Raw genomic sequence first — 11663 nt, forward strand, 5'->3', positions numbered from 1 at the left:
GATTTCAGTTTTTCTTAAAAGCAGGAAAGATCTGGCAACATTGGCCCTGCACTTATGCGTGATATCAACAGAAATAGCTGACTACTGGCTACTTTAAATAGAAGAGAAGTGGGCTCCATTCACCAGAACCTTAAGATCTGCTTAGATTCTACAGCCTATTTCAGTTTACAACCCCGAATCCTGTAGTTTAACATGACCTATACACAGAAGGCAAAGAAACTGATAAAGCATTCTGGGACATGACCCTATGATTAGACATTTTCATGGGAATTCGAATGAGCAGTATTAATCTTGAAATAAAATAATTTAAATTATGAAAATTAAATTTAATCAAATAATAAAGAGTAAAAGAAATATATATATATTTCTTTTACTCTTTTACTCTTTATAATAAAGAGTAAAAGAGTAAAAGAAATATATATATATATATATATATATATATATATATATATAAAATCTAAAGACTTTTCATCTAGGCTACTCCGTAAAAGTTTTAACATTATCCATTGTGCTAACATAATTACCACTTTCACCTGTTTTTATTTATAATATTTTATTCTTTGTTATTTAATCTCCTATTCATTTTATCATTTGGAGTTGATGGCTCATCAAATCCATTACTCCCATATAGCAATGTTTTCAGGAGGAGTCAAAATAAATGTGTGCATTCAATTTGCCATGTTTAACAAAGAATGTCTTCTGTATACTTTAGTCTGGTTTTCATCAACACTACTAAAACTGATTTTTTAAACCACCAATAAACTATCTTTTGTCAAATCCAATTGACACTTCTTTGCTCCCAATTTTCTCAAACTTTTGGCAATATTTAGCACATTAGACTATTTTTTTTTCTTTGAAATACATACTTGACTTATGTGACTTTTTAAATTTTCTTGCTGACTTCTTCTACTCTAAATGATGTCTAAATGTTCTTCTTTAGGAAATACTCTGCTCCCTATTATTTTATTCTTCTTTGGGGATCTAATTCACATCAACTCACATCAAGTACAATGTTGATGACTCTCAAATCACCAGCCCTGTACCTCTTCTTTGAGCTCTTAACTTACTTGATATCTCCAAAGTGTATCTCTTGAAATGCTTGACAACATTCTTTTATTTTACCTTCACCTTTATCCCAGTCAAATCTAAATCTCTCTCAAATTTGAAACCTGATAATCCTGATTCCTCTCCCTCCATTAAATTCCACATTCAAATCATCAGCAAGTCCTGTTGATTCTGTCTCCAAATACGTAACTCATGTCTACTCACCTCTTAACCAGGCTTTTCCAACTATTATTAAATATTTCCTATTATTCCTTCTTGCTCCTGTACTCACAATTCATTTCTTCCACAATAGCACATATGATCCTAAAATATCCCTTAACATGACTTATAAGACTCAGAATGATTTATCTAATCTATAATTATTTTCCCAGACTCATTTTTTTTCCTTCTTAATGCCTCAGGCAGATTATCTTCATTTCATCTCTTAAACATGACAAATTATTTTCTTAAGGTTTTCTGTACATGGACTTTGTTTATTTTAGTATATCTATAGTTCTCTTTTCATCACTCAGAATGGCTATAATCATTTTATCTTTAAGATTAAATTCTCTGAATCATAGAAATTATTTTCAAACACTATCTTTTAACAAATTTTATATTATCTTATATAACACATAATCACTTTTCAAATATGATATTTAAAGTTTTTTTTTTTCTTCCAGTTAAAGGTCCTTGGATGAAGGGATATTGTCTGCCTAATATCTCATTGATTTTTCAACAATTAACCCACTGCCTAAAACTCAGAGTAAGTTCTCATCAAATATTAGTCAACTTAATGAATAATAGCACTGAGTGTATAATCATAGATAAATGTGATATTTCATAATATCATATTTTGTATTCTAGTCATTCAAAAATTGATTCAGGTGGTTTTAACAATTATTTGTTTATATTACCACTTTTTATTAAATAGGTTTTAAGTAGGAGAAAGCTATAATCGATATCACATTTTATGTATTATTTCATCTTTCAGTAATATATACTTGTCCATAATTGGACACCATTAGTAGTGGAGAACAAATTTATATTGATTGTATCTAGAAAGAAAAACAAACAAATGTCTCAGAAAACTTGGCTTAGCACACCTAAGTGTACTTATTGTTACGTAGTGTTTCTAGAGGCAGAAAGTTATCATTGTTTACTTCCTCCAAGAAAACTTCAGTAAAGTTCATAGATTTAACTCTTGCAGTCATCATCATTCATTAGTGACTCTGAAAATGTAAAGAATACACAGCACTATTTTGAGACATCAATTTGAATCACATCCTTCAAGTTGGATGCAACCTACAGAATCTCAAGATTATCTAATTATCTTTCCTGATATCCAGTCTCTACATACCAAATACCAAATGAGTTTTATTGTTACATACTCATCAATAAACATTTCATCACCTTTAGGATTGTTCTCTGAAAGCAGTGCTTTCTTATGTGATCAAATTCAAGTTAAAGGAGCAATGTCTCAGAGTAGATCATATACAATTCTTAGAGCAATTTTTGAGTACCGTCCCTTACTTTAAAACTTTAAGAGTTGAGAGAATACTATGACCCATAAACCAAATTGGTTCACTGCCAATAAATAAAATTTTATTGAAAAAAGTAACCAAAAACCCTTCATTTGTTTTCATATTCTCTATGGCTGCTTTTGTGCTGCAACAGCAGAGTCGAATAGTTGCAACAGAAATTGTATGCCCTAGAACTTCTAAAAACTATATAGCCCTTTTCACAAAATGTTTGCTGATTTCTGATTTAAGACACTGGCCCAGACATTTCACTTGTGTGTGCCTCAGGGGCTTGGGCTATATAAACTCCAAAGTCCCTGCCATCTCATGTTCCTTAATCTTATGTTCATTAGTTCAGCTGTGTCTGGCTTCATAGACTAGATAGCATTTGCATTCATGTCAATAGTATAAATTTTTCCTGCCTTTCCCTTTTCTAGTTTGAACACATTAAATAAATATGGTATCCTCAGCAGAGCAGATATTAATTGTTACAAGAATGGAAAATCAATATATATGAAGAATCAATCAATAGGGGCCTTCAGGTGATGACAATGAGTCAAAATTCAGGACATATTAGCAGACCTACAGTTTTCATTTGTTTATTTTCTTAAACATTTTTGGCAAAACACACTACAATCAAGATGGCACTCATCAACATCATTTGTTTGATTTCAATCTGTAAATTAATTATCCTCATTCATTATATGTAATATTTTAGCTATTTTAGTATAGAATTATTTTGGGGAAACCTGTCTGTAAGAGGTGAGATTTTATATGCACTAAATGATTAATAAAGTTTAGCAGTGAAAAAAATTGAAAGAACACATAAGATTTCTACATAAAATATTTGTAAATAAAAGAACTTTGAAATTCGCAATTAAAAAAATACCAAATTATTGATATTGAACCTTTTTCTTTGTTTGCACATTTAGTCAATTCCTTTTATTTGTTCATCTGATTTATTACTCAATTTCTTCCTCCTTCAATTTAGGCAAGGGTGTGTACAAGTGTTCACAAATGAAGGTGTGTGCACACACACACCTACACAGCAAACAATTTTGCATGAATGTGTTTTAATTTTTCAGAGACAAATTATCCTTACTGGCCTTATCTGGAAACCTTTAAATGTCATATGAATGAAGAACAGGGCAAATTTCCCCGAATGTGTTGGGTAGAGTGGAGACCAAGCCCTGTACTGAGAGAAGAGGGTCCTTTGACGGAGAGTCTAGAAAGAATTCAACGCACATGCCAAAGTTCAGGTCAAAAGGAAAGTTTGTTAGAAAAGGGGTAACACTCCACAGACAGAGTGTGGTCTCCTCTCAGAGGCAGAGAGTAAGAGAGACTCAGACTGACAAGAACATTGAGAGAGAGAGAGACTGAAAGTAAAGGAGTGAGAGGGACCCTGAGTCCTCAGGGAATTCAGTTTATATATCATTCTTTAGTTCCTGTGAGTTAGAGTTAACCCATTTCCTTTGATATAGACATACAGTGAGGAAGGGCAAGAGCTTGTAGTGTGAAAAGAAAATGTAGCTTGAGAGGCCTGCTGGCAGTTCCCAGCCTTTAATCCATAGGTCTCCTATGGTTTCAGCTATAGGAAATGAATGATTTTATTTTGTATAGGGCAACCACTTAAAGACTCTTTTTTTTTTCCTGGTTCCCCTTCACAGGTGTGGGAAATGGCTTATTAGCAATCCCAGCAGAAATCTTCTTTTGTTCTGCAGATGTCTTGTGGCCTAACTGCAGAGCTGATCAGTATATTACAGTCTCTGAATGTAGCTTGATTTAACATTTTAATTTTCTTGCCTCTTCCCTACATTAATATAATTGTACTTAATTATCTTAACAATTTTCCAAAATTATTGTAAACTAGCCTTTGCTAGAGACATACTTTTAAATTTAATGTGACCAGGCTATATTTTCTCTAAATATTTTTATAAGAAAGACTTTTAAAATCTAATGTGCAGAGCTTATCCACAGGAATCAGCCTATTGCTTACTGAAAATGGATGCATGATTGAAAAATACACATTACATCATGGTTTATTGTGGCTTCACATGAGAATAACAGGTTCATAATTATTTCTGTTTTGGGTTGATTTTTTCCAAAGCTAGAGATGTTGTTACGGCTGGAGTGATCGGAGTTCTAACACACACACTTCTAGGTCCTTTTCACTGGAGAAGAAATGAATTTCAACTCAGTGAATATGTGAAACATTCATTTATTAAAAGTACATTATGAGGTAGACGACAGATCAAGCCTAAAACAGGCTAACCACAGGTGGGGGTAGGGGGTGGTGGTTACAATCTGGGAAGATGGAGAGCTGTAACTCCGGAGGGAAGGGACAAGTCTGTGTTATATTTGGGGCTATGATGGGTGGTTATAAAGGCGTTCTTAGGTGACTGGCAAGTGAGGTCATTTTGATTGACACTTGGCTGCTATATAACTCTGCCTAGTGCTCATGTACTTAGAATTCAGTTAGTTACAATTCGATTCATGAACTTCCAGCTATAAACACTTAAAATGAAGCTTAAATTGTAAGCAAATTAGGGTAATGCCTTCTGTGCAGGCGTCTGTAGCAGGATTACACCAAGATTATAATCTTTCTGTCCTTTGTCTCTGGGAATGCAGGAGAAAATCTCTAACTACCAATAAGGTGTTTTTTGGGCGGTCTCTAGGCTGCGCACCTATTCCTTTCTTCCCCCTGTCACTCATGTCTGACTAGCTACCTAATACTGTCAATTATAAGTCTTTATAACTACTTAAGAGAAAGTACTTTTTAAGTATCTATTATGTTCACTAAAACATACCAACACAACTTTAGGATAATGTATTTCAAAAATACTAAGTCCCAGGTTGCTAATTTTACATGCATTTGTTAAATTATTTTATTTATCCCAGTTTAGCTACATGAAATAAGCACATTGCTTTCCTCCTACATACAAAAATAAAAGAGAAATAATAATGAAAACTAAAACACTTGTCATTTTGTTCCAGTTTGTTAGGTTTCTCTTCAAATGTAAATTCATGAAACTGTTTGTGATGCATAAAAGCCTATCAATACAGGTTCCAAAAGGAAATCTCTTTTGTTTTTCAAATCAGAGCAAGGAGTCCTTGGTGTATCTTTTACTTATCAGTACAAGGTAACTTATTTGTTTCTAAATTATCTAATAAAAAACCATTTTCCTGATCAGAATTAGTCCTATTCATAGTTAGTTGAGCTGCCTTGGTAATCATTTCATTATACCTTTTGAATACTAATAATGTTGAACTTGAAAAAAATTAATGTCTTCCCATTTGTTCATGCTTTCAATTGTTCACTTTTGTTAAAAGCACCACTCTATGTTAGGCTTTCCTATCGACTTTCATTATCTAGTATTAAAAAATTTACATGCATTCATTATAGTTTTTAATCATAGGCTGCTAAAAGAATATATATTTGTAGTAATTTCAGGGGGCTAAGAATAAAGGTATTTGTTTTTCCAAAAAGAATGCTTCTGCCAAGTAAATAGAAGCACATCTAGTCAGCTATCAATTTAACCTAAGTGTATGACTTGAAGTTTCAACTGGATCCCATAAGTATAACAAATTGGGACTGCAAAGGTCAACTTTTGACTTCGATTTCTCTGGAACATATTTTTCTTTTCTGTATGAAACAATGAAGAAATTGTATTTTAAGTCTCTTGGAGTGTGCATTTTGAAACAGGGGGGTAGACTCTTAAGTTAATTCTTGGCTGTTTCTTTTGTACCTCACCAGATTTATCAGTGCTGATGTTATTGATTTACTTATGATTTTACTTTATCTTAGTTTATATCATAATTACTTACTACTCTGTCATCTCTTCTATTCATTAATTTTTTTTTAATCCTGCATTTTATGTTGCTGTCTGCAGGAAGGTCGGTTCCAATAACCTTCTGTATTTCCTGAATCATGTATCACACCTTCCACAATATATATTTAGATTCATAATTTCCTGGAACTGCTTCTACCTCCACTCTTATCTTCATACCTGTTTATTAGGCTATAAATTGCTGGTACTTTATTTCTCAAGTCCCGTATAACTGTATAAATATAACTATTCATAATATCTTTTAATACTATTTCATTTGCCACTGTATACCTTGGTACATGTTTCCTTGATTCTACCTCTCTCCAAACAAAAGAAACCAAATTAAAACTTGTCTTTTCAATCTTATTCTCAACCTCATATATAAGGACTTGACTCAGTATTCACAATCACTTTTACTTTAGTCTACATAGTCTTGAGAGCAAATCATGTACACTTTTATAAATAAAAACCTTTCCAGTAAAAGACACTGAGATCTTTTTTCCAATCTCCATCCTCTTACATCTAACGGTCTCATATTGTTTGACAATATTTTGCCAGTCCAAAGTTAAAAATATTATAAATTTTTGCAGTTAATACTTTTTTGAGTATTTCTAGACAGGATTATATAAAAGAATAGCTGAAGAGACATTAATTTTATGTGTTATAGTCTAATAACTTGAATTATTAATATGAATCTATAATATCAGAATTATAAAGTATCAAGATAATGTTATTCTTTCAAAAAAGTTGTTTCACTAAATAAATTACATTTTACTTGCCACTCAAAAACAAGAATGAATATACTACAGGTTGCAGAATTTCGAAATTTCATGAACATATTTTTAATAACACTGTCAAATATAAATACATGATCTTCTGTCTTAAAAGTGTAGACTGGTTGACTCTTAGTGTTCTGTTACTTAATTATAAACACCAAACAGATAAAATTGAATGCTTATTTTTTTTGGTCATGTTGATAATTGTAATTAAGAAATATGACATGGTCATAATATATTGAAGAAATATATTTAGTTAGATATTTTTGAAAATTAAAGAAAGTCAATATGAAGTTTTCTTCAGTTCTAAATGATAGTCCAAATTATATACATTTACCTTGCTTCTCTCCTAAAATGTCAGTGAAATGAGAAAAATCTCCCATTAGTCAAATTTTGGACAATTTAAATATCCAAAAAATAAATAAATACTAAATTGAATAATAAACCATTACAAATTAAAAAATAATAAATTAATGCATCTATACTGTTAATAATATATAAATAAATAATGATAGATTAAAAATAAATAGACAAATAACATAGACTATAACAATAATAAGGAAGTAAATTTAAATATAGTCACAGATGCCAACAGCAACACAAAACTCTAACAACAGTGCTATTATTTTCTTCAAAGGGGGATATCGATGAGCATTTTTAGCAATCTTAAAGGAATAGATTGTTCTTTGCTTTTATAACTAACTCAAATAATAAAAACAGACTGAGCTTTCAGTAAAAATAATACAAGTTGATACTTCTCTAATTCTCTCTAAACATAGCAATGATACATAAAATATGAAATGGGAAAAAAACCAAAAATACACAAGATAAAAAATAACATGTCTGTGTGTAAGAAATGGAACAGCGAGTCAACATAGTGGCTTTGTGTGTGGGATTACACTTGAGAGGCAAGAGATTTTATTTTTTGCAGTATTGAGAGGGTTAAAAATTGCTAAAAGAGAGACAAAGAGTGTGATTCAGGTTTACTCTTTGGAGAGAGTTGGTGTGCCCCTCTCTTCATCTTCCTGACCTCTCTACTCCCATGCCACATGATAATATGGTGTCAAGTCACAATATGCAATACAGACTTAGAGACTTCATCTGTGATAACCCTGAGTAACCACAAGGCAGTCATTCTAAAAAGATTATAAGAATTTTTTGGTAGACACAGAATCTGGAGGGCCAGGAGACGGCAACTGAAAAATTGAAGAGATGAACGTAAAGAAACAATAAAAGAGACTAAGAGGTTTAAAAATGAACAAAATATCTACAGTGAGAAAAACAAATTTCCTCTGAAAATTGTTCAGCCTAACAAAATTCAAAACATACGAAAAATTGAAAGAAAGTCAATGTCACCAAACAAAACACAAATCCTGTTAGGTAGAAATTAATAATATAAAAAAATCTCCAATTATATTTAAAATAAACATTATTGAAATAGTTTAAAGAAATAAAAGAAAGCAACATTTACCTTTAAAAATAACTCACTATGGCAGAGTGGAGGGAGAGGGACAACAAAGGTGCAAATGTGTAGTTAGAATTTTCCATCTGTTCTTCCTCATTGACACAGTGAAGAATCACAGGTCAGTGAGATTTAGAAGATTTATTAAAAGTATATTTTAGGCAGATAAAGAATGCCCCAAGGAGGCACATGGTTTTAAAGATGAAAGCTGCAACAGAGTGCTGTAATAACAATCACCACAACAAGAGGGCAAAAAGGCCACAAAAGGCCACAAAAGGGCAAAAAGGACACAGAATTGGAAATGTCTGTATTATGTCTGGGCCATGATGGGTGGTTCCAAAGGCATTCCTAGGTTATTGGCAAGTGAGGTCATTTTGATTGACACCTGGCTACTATATAACTTTGCTTAGTGTGCGTTTGCATACCCAGAATCTTACTATCATTGGGGTGTTCTTTGGACAGTCTCTAGACTGGGCCCCTATTCCTTTGATCCTCCTGTCACTCATGTCTGACTAGCTACCTAACAGTTTCAGAGCTGAGAGATATTGACCTTTAAAAAGTGGTTACTTTCTATGTTATTAAAAAATTATAGATCATAAGAGATAAAAATCTCCCTGTTGTAATTTTGAGGTCAGCCCAAACTAAACACTAAGACTTCATAAAGCCGTTACCAAAATAAAAAATAAAAAAAGGAAAGACGTTTTACAGAAGGTGTGTCGCATAAATATTGACAAAAATTCTTAATAAAATATCTGCAGTAACATCCAACAGTATACTTTGCTCAAACAGGGTTTAGATAAGGAAGTTTTGAATGGTTCAATATGGCAAAATTGATCAACATATTATGTTACAGCCGCAAACTGATAAAGGAGTTATATTAATTGTTTGATTTACTTTTACATGATAGTTTGTGTCAGTGGTTTACAGCTATTAACTCATAAAATTCTAATAGCAACTCTATGATTCAGATGCTATTAATGTAGTCTGTAATAATAAATCCTTAATAAAATAAATTTAAAAATAAAGTACTTAGAAAAAACATAAATAGCGGATATCATATAAAAATATAATAATTTATTAAAGAACAAACAAGAAATAACAAATGAAAAGATGTGCCATTCTCTTGAATGAGAAAATTTGATTTCTTAAAATTATAAATACTCTCAAAATTAATGAATAATTTTAATGGAATTATAATTATAATCAAAATAGAAGGAATTAAGTAATAATATAATAAAATTAATTTTAAGTAAGTCAAAACCAATGTCCTCATTTTTCTCACTGAAAATGTGAATTAATAATATGAACTATCTTAGAGAGTTGTGGAAGAGTTGAATTTATCAAAACTGCCTACGATATTGTCTTACACTTAATAAAAGTTGTTTATATCTTTTCAAGATCAAAAAGATTTATAAAATTTTGATTTTTTACACTTATCTCCAAAAAGAAGAAAAAAATGTATCTTTTAGTGTGAAAAAATAATGTTACATTAAATGGTTTCAAAACCTATACCTATTTCACAGGTAGGGGATCATGAGATGGAGCTTGTGTAATTCCTGAGTAAGAATACATTTATAGGCAAATTTGAAATGGAAATGGATGAATACTGAAGTGTACATAAAATGACAGTGTATAAGGCAAAATGCAACTTAATGTCTTCTTGAAAGTTCATTTCTGTATAAACCAAATACAAACACAGAAACGATGGTTGTACCATCTGGTATAAAGTGCGCTTTTCTTAACAGAAAAGTCCGGATACATGACAAATGTGATTCAGAATTAAATATCATTGTTTAGTAGGTTTTGAACTTTCTCCCTCCTTTCAATGAGTTCTTTTTTTCAAATGAATTCTTATGAGATATTTGCTTTCCCATTCTGATATATGCCAGTCGTGCTGAACCACTCTAGAAGTTCATCACGGCATCTTTCCTCTTTCATCACTCCCTTTCCTCTTCCTATAAACTCCTTGGAATAATCTTTTTCTTCTACCTGAGCTCAGCCTTAGCTTAGGCTCTCATTTGGTTCCCTTTTTTTTCTCATGATACGACTAGGAATACAGTATTTAGGAGGTTCTATAAGTGAAAAATGACATATATGGATATGGCTCTTCCAATTCTAGTGCTGTCAGGAAACATTTGCAAGAATGGTCCATATAATTTTCTTGTGATAGTGATTAGTCCTCTTTAAGCTGTTGTGTCGTTTTGTTAAAATGTTTCTCTGTAATATCCTATTTTAATTTTGTCTATTATTTCAATAATGGATGGGGGTTAAAAATCTAATACAGTAAAATATAAAACATTATTATGGAGTGTGGCTCTAATTAATTGAGAGGTACATAATCTAGAATGCCTCACCCACTCAGTAGCCCCAGATTGAATTTACACCAATAAAGTTAGCTTAATAATTCATAAAACCACTTCTAAAACATTAAGCTGCACATTTAAAATATATTTCAATAGCTGATTTTCTTTTCTTTTTTGATAATAAACTTGTTATTTTAAATATGTTTTATTAGCTTAATATTATTTTTATTTTATTTTATTTTATTTTATTTTTTATGCCTATAGCACCTGGTCTTCCTAGGTGGTCTCCCATCCAAGTACTAACTAGGCCGGACCCTGCTTAGCTTCCAAGATCAGAACTGATTGGGCGTGTTCAGGGTGGCATGGCCGTAGACAGCTTAATATTCTTTATTTAAGAAATAAATATACCTAAGTTTATTGCAAAATTATAGACTGGCTACAAATAATATTTAATAAAGTTATTTTAGAGAGTATTATCACATTGCTCTATGATGATGGTTGTTTTCCAGTATGTTGAGAAGGGTAAGACTCTTCCAATCACAATGACTCCAGTTCCTTAAAGAATTATGCCTTTCAGTTGAGTTTTTTATGCTCTTTTGGCTATATTTTTTGTTCTACGGTCATCATCCTAATGCAATTCCTTTCACCATTCCAAAGTGATCTAGGCTCATAATCCATATGCAGAGAGTGTTAGGATTCTAAAGAAAATAAACTGTAAAAAATGAAGGAGA

General features: G+C 31.6%; 1 pseudogene; it reads right to left on the bottom strand.

The window, feature by feature from the left end:
* Positions 1-11187: 11187 nt before the first annotated feature.
* Positions 11188-11306, bottom strand: LOC120588484 (uncharacterized; annotated as a pseudogene).
* Positions 11307-11663: the final 357 nt, after the last annotated feature.

This window comes from Pteropus medius, unplaced genomic scaffold (assembly GCF_902729225.1).
Source record: "Pteropus medius unplaced genomic scaffold, Ma_sr-lr_union100, whole genome shotgun sequence".
NCBI lineage: Eukaryota > Metazoa > Chordata > Mammalia > Chiroptera > Pteropodidae > Pteropus > Pteropus medius.